The 10588-nt window shown below is 39.9% G+C and overlaps 1 pseudogene; it reads right to left on the bottom strand.

The window, feature by feature from the left end:
* Positions 1-5569: 5569 nt before the first annotated feature.
* On the bottom strand, positions 5570-6452 carry LOC102528162 (small ribosomal subunit protein uS2-like; annotated as a pseudogene).
* Between the last annotated feature and the right edge of the window lie 4136 nt (positions 6453-10588).

Below are 10588 nucleotides of genomic sequence, written 5' to 3'. Positions count from 1 at the left end.
AATGAATCAAACCACTAAAACTATAAAATTCTTAGAAGAAACCCCTGGGGTAAATCTTTATAACCTTGACACTTATAATGGTCTCTTAGATATGACACTAAAAGCACAAGGAAGAAAAGATAAAATAGATATATTGGACTTCATTAAACTGAAAACCTTTTATGCCTCAAAGGAACTATTAAGAGTGAAAGGACAATCCACAGAATGAGAGAAAATATTTGCAATCACATATCTGGTAAGAGCCTAGTTTCCAAAAGTCATGGGATAAACAGGGTGTATCTTACTCCGAGATATTTTCGAGAAATGTCTTTAAGTGTTGAGATGTAGTAGTACAGAATGCAAAATTTAAGCTCCCATGGGAGACATTAAGAAATCTTGGACCTGGAGTCAAGCATTTGGGGGAACGTGAGGTCAACTTCTTGCTCTGCTGCTAATGAGGGACGTGTGTGGGAGAGCTGACAAGATCTGCAGGGCTCCATGGATGGAAGGAGGGGGGCTGCCTTGCCGGGCAGGCCAGTGGGGAGACCACAGACAAGGGCAGCCACCAGGAGGAAGCCTGGACCTTACCGGGCTGTGGACTGTGAGAGGCAGAGACTGGGTCTGCCTGTCACCACAGCGTCTCTGGGCCTTGCACAGCACCTCGCTCTGAGCTCACAGAATTAGTTAGGCCTCTTTTGGTTTCAAGTAACAGAAGCCCATCTCAGAGTGGCTGTGAAAAATGGCAAACTCTTGGCTCATGTGACCGACACGCTTAGGGTAGCTGGTGTCAGGATGGCTGTACCTGGGGACAAAACATCAGTGGACTTTATTCTTAGGCTCCTAACAGGACTGCAGAAGGGCTGCCAGTAGCTCCAGGCTGATGTTCCTTTGTCCCCGTGACCCCACTGGAGAGAGAACTTCTCTTTCTCCATAGTTGCAGCAAAAGTCCTAGGGCAGAGTTTCACTGGAATGACAGATCACACGCCCAACCCTGGACGAATCACTGCAGCAGGGGAACAGAGGCTCTGATTGGCCAGGCCTGGGTCCAGGCCAGGAGCAGGCATCCTGCTGGGTGAGCCACAGAGAGAGAAAAACTTGTGTGAGAGGAGAGAGAACGGCCAGAACAGAGGCTCAGGTTGCAGTACTCACGTAATACCTGGGCCTGTGGCCTGGTGTGTGTCAGGGGCTTAGCATCCAGGGCCGTGTGGTGCCCCAGTCCCCGGGGGCTGCCCAGCGTCAGGGCTCCATGAGAAACGGGCAGCTCCTGTTTGTTCCAAACTTCCAGTGCCTCTCAGGCAACCTGGAAAAACACAATTCCCCGAGCAGGAAACCCGCCTGCATATTCCAGCCTGGAACCCAGAAAGCCAAACCCTGTAACAAATTTAAAAACAAAAACTTGAAAAAGCAAACTCTCACAATAGAATGTCAGAAAAAAAAAAAAAGGAAAGAAAGACAGAAAAATAAAACCCTTTATTTTCCTTTCTTATTAATAAGTACTACACATTTATTGTAGAAAAAATTTTCTTTCAAAATACAGATAAGCAAAAAGAGATAAAATTTCCCATCATCTCGTTACCAATGACGACCGATGTTGATATTTTATGGGAAATGTTGAGACTTTTCCCATAGGTAAAAAAAATTTTTTTCTTACATAAATGGAATTGTTGACTTATTTATACCTTTTTTTCATTTACTAATATGTTGTGGACATTTTTACATCTCAATAAATGAACATGTATAATATTATGTAAAACACCTGCTGAGTATTTAATCTCATTTAGCAAGTTCTCTAATGTGGATGTTTTCAGGGTGTCCAGTGCCTAAAAGTCACATCTCAGTGTGTTGGGCAATTTCCGTGAACGGACTTCTGGAAGGGGAGCTGCAGGTGCAAAGGGCTCAGTCCTTTAAGGCTCTGACCATGTTGCCCAGGCCCCTCGGGACAGTGGACGGGGAGACTCAGGCCCCCTCTCTACCAGCACAGTGGTACCTGGTGATCCACACCCGCCTGCACACAGCTTCAGCCATCTCTTTAATCCCTGCCAATCTGGTAGGTGAACATTTGTATCTTTCTTGCTTGTTTTTGTTTTTCCATGTCTTTGATTACTTGTGCAGGTGAACATCAATCATTTGCTTATTGGTCATTTGTATTATTTTCTTTGGGGAATTGTCATTCCCTGGTCTTGTCCATTTTTCCACTGGTAGGTTGATCTTTATCTTATCGATTTATTAAGGGCTCCTTTTATAGATTATGGAAAACAACACTTTGTTGTATACGTTGAAGCTGTTTTTCCAGTTTGTCATTGACCTGTATGTTTGTCTTCATGCCAGGATCGTGCTGTCTTGAAATTCTGTTGCTTTGCAGTAAATTTTGAAATTGAGAGTGTGAGTTCTCCAATGTTGTTCTTTTTCAGGACTGTTTTGGCTACGCAGGGTGCTTTGCCATTCCATGTGAATCTTGGAATCAGTCTGCCAGTTCTTCACAGAAGTGAGGTGGGACTCTGATAGGGATAGCTCTGAATCTATAGATCAGCTTGGGGGCTATTTTCACCTTAATAGCAATAAGCCTTCTGATCTATGAATATGGAATGCTTTTCAATTTATTTCGATCTTTAATTTTTCAACGTTTCGTGGTTTTCACATTATAAATTTTGCACTCCTTTTGTTAAATTTACTCCTAAGAATTTTATTATTTTTGATACTGTTTTTATTGGAATTATTTTAATTTCATTTTCAGATTGTTCATTGCAAGTATATAGAAATACAGTTGATTTCATATATATATTGATCTGTATCCTGAATTCATTTATTTGTTCTAGTAATTTTTTAGTGAACTTCTCAGGATTTTCCATATACAAGATCGTGTCATATACAAATAGAGATAGTTTTACTTCTTCCTTTCCAATCTGGAATGCTTTTCTTTCTTTTTCTTTTTTCCCCCGCTAACTTCCCTGGCTAGAACCTCAATGTTGAGTAGAAGCGCTGAGAGTGGACACCCTTGTGTTGTTCCTGATATTAGGAGGAAAGCGTTCAGTCTTGTGCCAGTAAGTATGATGTTACTGGGTTTTTCATAGATGCCTTTTGTCAAGTTGAAGAAGACCTCTTCTATTCCGAGTTTAAGTGTTGTATAATGAAAGGGTGTTCAATTTTGTCAAATGTTTTCTCTGTCTTTTGAGATAATCCTGTGGGTTTTGTTTTACTCTATTGACAAGTCAGGTGTATAACACTAATTTTCACATGTCAAACCAACACTGCATTCCTCTGATAAATCCCACTTGCTCCTGGTGTGGCATTTTTTCATATGAGTGGATTTGGTCTGCTAGTATTTTGTTAGCTTTTCTGAGTCCATATTCATAAGAGATACTGGCCTGTAGTTTTCTTTTCTTGTGACATCTTCAGTGATGTTAGTGTCAGGTTAATACTGGCCTCGTAGAATGAGCTGGGAAGTGTTCCTTCCTCTTCAATTTTGGAATAGTTTGTGAAGAATTCTTTGGTAGTAATTCTTCTTTATGTTTTGTTAAAATTCCACAGTGGAATACCAGAACCACATCTGGTCCTGGGCTTTCCTTTATGAGTAGTGTTTTGACTGCTAATTCAATCCCATGTTATGAATTTTCTATTTCTTCTTGAAGTCAGTTTGCTAGCTTATTTCTTTATAGGAATTTGTTCATTTCATCGAAGTTGTATAATTTATTGGCATACAGTTGTTCATAGTGTTCCTTTATAATTCATTTTATTTCTGTAAGGTTGGTAGTAATATTCCTTCTTTCATTTCAGATTCTAGTAATTTGAGTATTCTTTTTTATTTTCTTGGTCAGTTCAGCTAAAGTTTTTCAATTTTATTCATCTTTTCAAAGAACCAGGATTTGATTTCATTGATTTTTCCCTCTGTTTTCCTATTCTCTATTTCATTTATTTCCACTCAAATCTTTATTCTCCTTTCTTTAGGCTTAGTTTGCTCTTATTTCACCACTGTCTTAAGGTAGAAGGTTAGGTTATTGATTTGAGACCATTCTTCTTTTAATGTGGATATTTATGGCTTAAAATTTCCTCTAAGCGTAGATTTAGCCGCTCTTTGGAATTTTGTATCTTTATTTTTATTCATTGTATTTTCTTTTTATTTATTATTTTTATTATTTTTTTAATGGAGGCACTGGGGATTGAACCCAGGACCTTATGCATGTTAAGCATGCAGTCTACCACTGAGCTATGCCCTTCTCCCTCCCCTCCATTTCATTTTCTAATTTTCCTTTTGGTTTCTTCTTTGACTCATTGATTATTTAGAACTTTGTTGTTTCATTTCCATATATTTGTGAGGTTCCCAAATTTCACTCAACAGAACACCAATTTTTTTCTAATTTTATTTCTTTGTGATAGGAGAACATATTTTATATTACTTCTACTTTTTTTTTTTTTTTGGCAGGGGGAGGTAATTAGGTTTATTTATTTATTTAGTTTTTTGATGAAGGTACTGGGGATTGAACCCAGGACCTTGTGCATGCTAAGCATACGCTCTACCACTTGAGCTATATCCTCCCCCTCTATTTCTAACTTTTAAATTTATTGAAGGTTTTTTATGGCCTAGCATATGGTCTGTCCTGGAGAACGTTCCATGTGCACTTCAGAAAATGTGTATTCTGCTGTTTTGGGGTGGAGTATTCTGCAGATGTCTGTTAGGTCAGTTGGTTTATGGTCCTCAATTTCCTTGTTATCTCCTGCCTAGTTTTTCTATCCAGTATTGAAAATGGAGTTTTAAAGGCTTCAACTATTATTGTTGAATTGTCTATTTCCCCACTTCATTTCTGTCAGTTTTTGCTTTACATATTATAGTTTTCTGTAATTAAGTACATATATGTTTGTAATTGTTGTATCTTTTTGATGCATTGATCCTTTTATCATTATAAAATGTCCCTTTTTATCCCTAGTAGCATTTTTTGTTTTAAAGTTCATTTTGTTTATTAGCATAAACCCTCCAGCTTTTTTATGTTGCTGTTTGCATGATATATCTTTTTCAACCCCTTTACTATCAATTTATTTATATTTTAAAATCTAAAGTGTTTCTTCTCTCGACAGCATAGAGTTAGATCTTGTTTTTTATCCAGTCTGATAATCTCTCTTTTGACTGCGTTATTTGATCCATTCACATTTAATGTTACTCTTGATCTAGCTGAATTTATGTCTACCATTTCACTTTTTGTTATGTCTTCTTTGTTCCTCTGGTTTTCCTTCATTATTTGTCATTGCATTAAGTGAATATTTTCTAATGTGGTATTTAAATTTAAGGACTTTTTTCACTAGATTTTTTTGGTATTATTTCTGTAGTTGTTGCTCTAGGCTCACTACAGGTACCGTAACTTAGAATCAGTTTCAGATTTATATCAGCTTCAATGCCAGTGAAATGCTAGAACATTACTTTTACATAGTTGCATTCCCTTTCCTTCCTCTTCTGCAGCATTGTTGTTATACACATTCCATTTATAAATGTGACAGATTGTTATAATTATTACTTTACATTATTTTATTTTTTTCAATTTTTAGAAACTTTATTTTCTGTCAGCCTATTTCCATTTTAAGAGTTTGTGAAAAGAACATCTTACGACCACTCCGTGGTTGTTGCAACCCATTCGGCAGCCTGAGCAGTGGGAGCTGCAGACCAGTCTTCGGTGGGAGCTGCAGACCAGAGAGCTCTCCAGTCTTCAGCAGAGAACTGCTGAATAGGCCCAGAGGGCACCTTCCTGCCTTCGGACCAGTCCGCCACCTCAGGCTGAGTAGCAGTGAACTCAGGAGCGGGAGCCGTCCGTTCACCCTGAAATTCCTCCTTGGTCATGGCCTTTTCAGCTGCAGTCTGCTCTTCCTTTTCAGTCTTTTCAGGATCTCTATAGAAGTAGAGATCAGGCACGACCTCCCACAGGTGTTCCCGGGAGATGGTGCCACGCATGCGCAAAACCTCCCAGGCGAGCATCCACCACATCAGACCCATTGACTGAGCTCCCTTGTTGTTGCACGGGATGGCTATGTCCACATAGCGCAGAGGGGAGTCCGTGTTACACAGGGCGATGGTAGGCAGGTTAACGTAAGACTCGGTGAGAGGCTGGTGGTCAGCCCTGGGATCGGTAACCACCAGAAGTCTCGGCTCCCGGAAAGCTGCCTGGATCTGGTTAGTGAAGGTTCCAGGCGTGAAGCGGCCAGCAATAGGTGTGGCTCCAGTGGCAGCAGCAAACTTCAGCACAGCTCGCTGCCCAGTATTCCTGGAGGCTATGACACTGATGTCAGCTGGGTTTTCAATGGCAACAATGGCCCGAGCTGCCAACAGAAGCTTCTCCCAGGTTCTCTTCAGATTTATGATGTAGATGCCATCACTTTTTCTTTGACTCCCTCTGGAAGTCAAGGTTGGTGCCACCTAAGTGGGTTCCTGCTGCAAGGAATTTGAGGACATCCTCCTCCTTCATTTGCGGGACATCAAGGGCTCTGGACATTGTGAGTTTCCCTTTAAGTTACAATGGGAATCCAGAACAATGCCGTATGGACCCCTCTCTGGGCAGGGTAGGAAAAAAAATACTTTACATAATTTTATGACTTTTAAGGAAGCTAAGAGAAGAAAAGAGAACATGTATACAGTTACAGCTTTTGTTTTATTAATCTTTTATTTATAATTTCTGGTTCTCTTCACTGGTGGATTTGAGTTACCATCTGCGTCATTCCCTTAGCCCAGTACAGCTTTGCTGCCACCCATCTCCTTTTCTTGTTACTGGCAAATCTGTTACATTTCTGTATGTGACAGGCCCAGCAGTACATTATTAGATAGTTTTATACAGTTTAGTTTTAAATCAGCTGAGAAAGGAGAAAACATTTATTTATATTGTCTTTTATAATTATATAATTACCTTTACCAATGCTCTTTGTCTTTTCATGTGGATTTAAACTACCGTTTGAGGTCACTTACTTTTAGCCTAAAGAACTTCCTTTAGTGTTTCTTGTAAGGTAGCTCTGCTGGCAACAATTTCTCTGTTCTTGTCTATCTGGGAATGTCTTTATTTTGTTTTCATTTTTGAAAGGTGGCTTTGTTGTATACAGGGTTCTTGGCTGACAGTTCTTTCTTTGTGGGGGGTACTTTAATACGTTCTCCAACTCCTTTCTAGTCTCTATTGTTTCCAAAAGCAGTCAGCTATTAATCTTATTGGGGTTCCCTTATAAGTAATGTTCCATTTTTCTCCTGTTGTTTTTAAGATTCTCTCCTTGTCTTTGATTTGCAGCATTTTTCCCCCAGCATTTTTTCCTGTGATGTGTCTGTTGTGGATCTCTTTGTATTCATACTACTTGGACTTCATTGAGCTTCCTGGATGTGTAGATTGTTTTTCAATAAATTTGGTAGCAGGGTGGATATACCACAGTGGTAGAGTACATACTTGGCATGCACGAGGTCCTGGATTCAATGTCCAGTAATAAATAAATAAACCGAATTACCGCCCCCCTCCCACGAAAAACCCAAAAATACATTTGGCAAGTGTCTAGCCATTATTTATTTGAATATTTTCTCTTCCCCTTTCTCTCCTCTCTGGTACTCGCATTTCACACGTTTGTGCACTTCATCGTGTCTCACACTTCTCTGAGGTTCTGTTTATTTTCCTTTAGTCTTTGTTCTCTCTGTTCTTTAAGCTGCATAATCTCTATCAACCTATCTTCAAGTCCACTAAATTCTTTCTTCTGCCATGTCAAACCTACTGTTGAGCCCCTCAAGTGAATTCTTTATTTCAGGTATTGTACTTATTAACTCCAGAATTTCTACTTGGTTCTTTTAAAATACTTTCTACTTATTGATATTCTTATTGAACCTGACTGATTGAATTTTAGATTTTCTTGAATAAATGTTTCCTAATTTGCTATATGCCATTAAGAACATTTCCAGGGAGTTTAAATGATGTTCGTCTTCTTCTTCTTCTTTCTTCTTCTTCCTTCTTCTTTCTTCTTCTTCTTTCTTCTTTCTTCTTCTTCTTCTTCTTCTTCTTCTCCTTCTCCTTCTCCTTCTTCTCCTTCTTCTTCTTCTTCTTCTTCTTCTTCTTTCTTCTCCTTCTCCTCCTTCTCCTTCTTCTTCTTCTTCTTCTTCTTCTTCTTCTTCTTCTTCTTCTTCTTCCTCCTCTTCTTCTTCCTCCTCCTCCTCTTCTTCTTCCTCCTCCTCCTCCTCCTTCTTCTTCTTCTTTCTTCTTTCTTCTTCATTTTTATCAGTTTCACTGGGGAGTGGTTCTGTGGCACTCATGCTGCCACGCCACAAGGAGTACTTTCCAAAGCTTATTTACCTGATCCTCCACTAGTGGATATTTTTGGTCTTTTTGTTTTTTGCTTACAAACAAGCTGTAGTAAACACTGAGACACACATTTGTGCACATGTCCTAAGGTTTCTGCAGGATACATTCGTAGGTTAAGGGTAAGCGCATTCAGCATTTGCTTAGATCCTGCAGAAAAGCTGAACCAGTTTGCGCCAGCAATGTATGAGAGAAGATCTGGGTATGATAGAGTTTTCTAGTTTTTGTGAACCTCATGGATAAAACGATTGTTTTGATTTACACTTCAATTACAAATGAGATTGCCCATCTTTTCATGTGTTTATTGGCCAGTTATATTTCTTTCTCTGGAATTAAACTTTGTTTTTCAAGTATGATCCGACATGCTTACAAGCTTTCCTCTCTTTTGCAATAGTTCTAATTTTTGTAGAGTCAGAGTTAGTCCCTCTCTTTTATGGCTCTCATCTTTGATATTATGCTCTTTGACACTGCCCCTCTTAGGCAGAGCTCTGTATGCCTGGTTATTCATGGGCCTCCCTTGGCCAGAACCCCACTCAGGTTCTATCAGGGCTTCCCCTATTCAAGGAGCAGCCCAGGGCCAGCTCCCTCAGCAGGGAGCCAGGCACGGGACGGCTATTTATAAGAAAAATGGTGAACCTGACAGCTTTGTGACTGCTATGTCTAGGAACCACATTTATCCACTTTTTTAAAAAATTTATTATTTTATTTTCAATCTTTCATTCCTGTTATCTTGCCTAGGTTTATTTTGCTCTTTGATTTTTTTAATTTATTTTTATTTTGGGGGGGAGGTAATTAGGTTTACTTACTTTATTTTTTTGGAAGAGGGACTGGGGATTAAACCCAGGAGCTTGTGCATGCTAAGCATACACTCTACAATTTAAGCTTCACCCTCCCCCTGATTTCTAACTTCTTGACATGAATACTTAAGTCATTTAATTTTGCTTTCTTTATGTTAATAAAAATTCACTTATAGTTATGAGCTTCCTTGAAGAAAACTGTGAGCACCCCCCACACGCAGTTTTATATTTTTTCCGCTGTCACCAGCTTCAAAAGTGTCGCTGCAGTTTGGATTCTCTTTTTTCACCAAAGAATGACCTAGAACAGTTCCCTTCCCTTGCATTTCCTGGTTTCGGTGGCTGGATTTCTAAACCTTTTGTTAATGTCTGGTTTTATGGCATATAATTTCTGCTTTAAGTTTTTTATTGAGACACAATTCACAGAACATAAAACTCACCATTTAAAAGTCAAACACAATTCAGTAGTTTTAGTATCTTTACCATGTTGTGCAACCATCTCCACTATGTAATTTCAGAATATTTCCAGCACCCAATTTCTGGTTTTAAAACAGTTTTTGAGAAACCCACTCATATTAACTCAAGTGAAAAGGGAGACAATTTCAAAGAAATGAAGTGGAGGAACAAAAGGTGGACTTCAGAGGAAAAGAAAGTACCAGGAAGCTTCTTCTGGGCTGCGAATCTCTCACTGTACCTCTTTCTTCTCACCTACTCCAGTATCTACTCTACAGATTAGTTCCCTCTGCTTGAACATGGCTTAGCGTGGCCACCATTCCCAATTTTATATAACGCTTTAGATCCAGGGTTTGCCACAGTTTTTGTGTCCTAAAATCCAAATTTCCAAAAGGATCTGATTGCTGTAGCTAGGGTCAGGTGTTCACTCCTGGTCCAATCACCTGTGAAGCCTTAATGGATGGTTACTTGTTACCCTTCCAGCTGGCCTAGGAATGGGGTCAGGTTTCCTTAAAAAGGTTATACAGGAAGAGATGCAATGTCCAGCGTATCTAATACAATGACCTGAAATAGGATCTGCTTTTAGGAATCATCCATGAGCACCGGAAAAGAGGGCCTTCTCTATGTGCACACTCTGCATAAACGCACACAAGCACAGGTACACACCCATACTTACTTAAGAACAGATCAGTGCTATTAACTGCTGTATGACTCTCTTGTACAGATGGTGGGTGATTGTGCTGTGGTCTAGGCAGCCTGTTAGTGCCATGAAGTAAAGTTGGGTAGAGGTGTCCCTATAGCAATTGGACACTCCTACCACCCATCAGTCTGGGAAGAACTAGACCTCGGAGAAAAAGTGAGGACTTCGAACAGGGGCTGGTGTAAGTTGCTTTAGACAGTGGGAAAGGTAGTTCCTGCCCCTCTGGATTCTGAAGGGCACTTCCTCCCAGCGGGGACCCCCCTGACAGATGACGAGAGCTAGCCAGATACCTGTGGTAGACTTGGCTGTGCTGTGATTCCTGCCTGTTCTGCCTTGACCATCTGACAAGCCTCGAAGAGCTTCCC

The sequence above is a fragment of the Vicugna pacos genome, chromosome 16, assembly GCF_048564905.1.
Source record: "Vicugna pacos chromosome 16, VicPac4, whole genome shotgun sequence".
NCBI lineage: Eukaryota > Metazoa > Chordata > Mammalia > Artiodactyla > Camelidae > Vicugna > Vicugna pacos.
The sequence above is the reverse complement of the archived record's forward strand: the minus strand, read 5'-3'. Positions and strand labels throughout refer to the sequence as shown.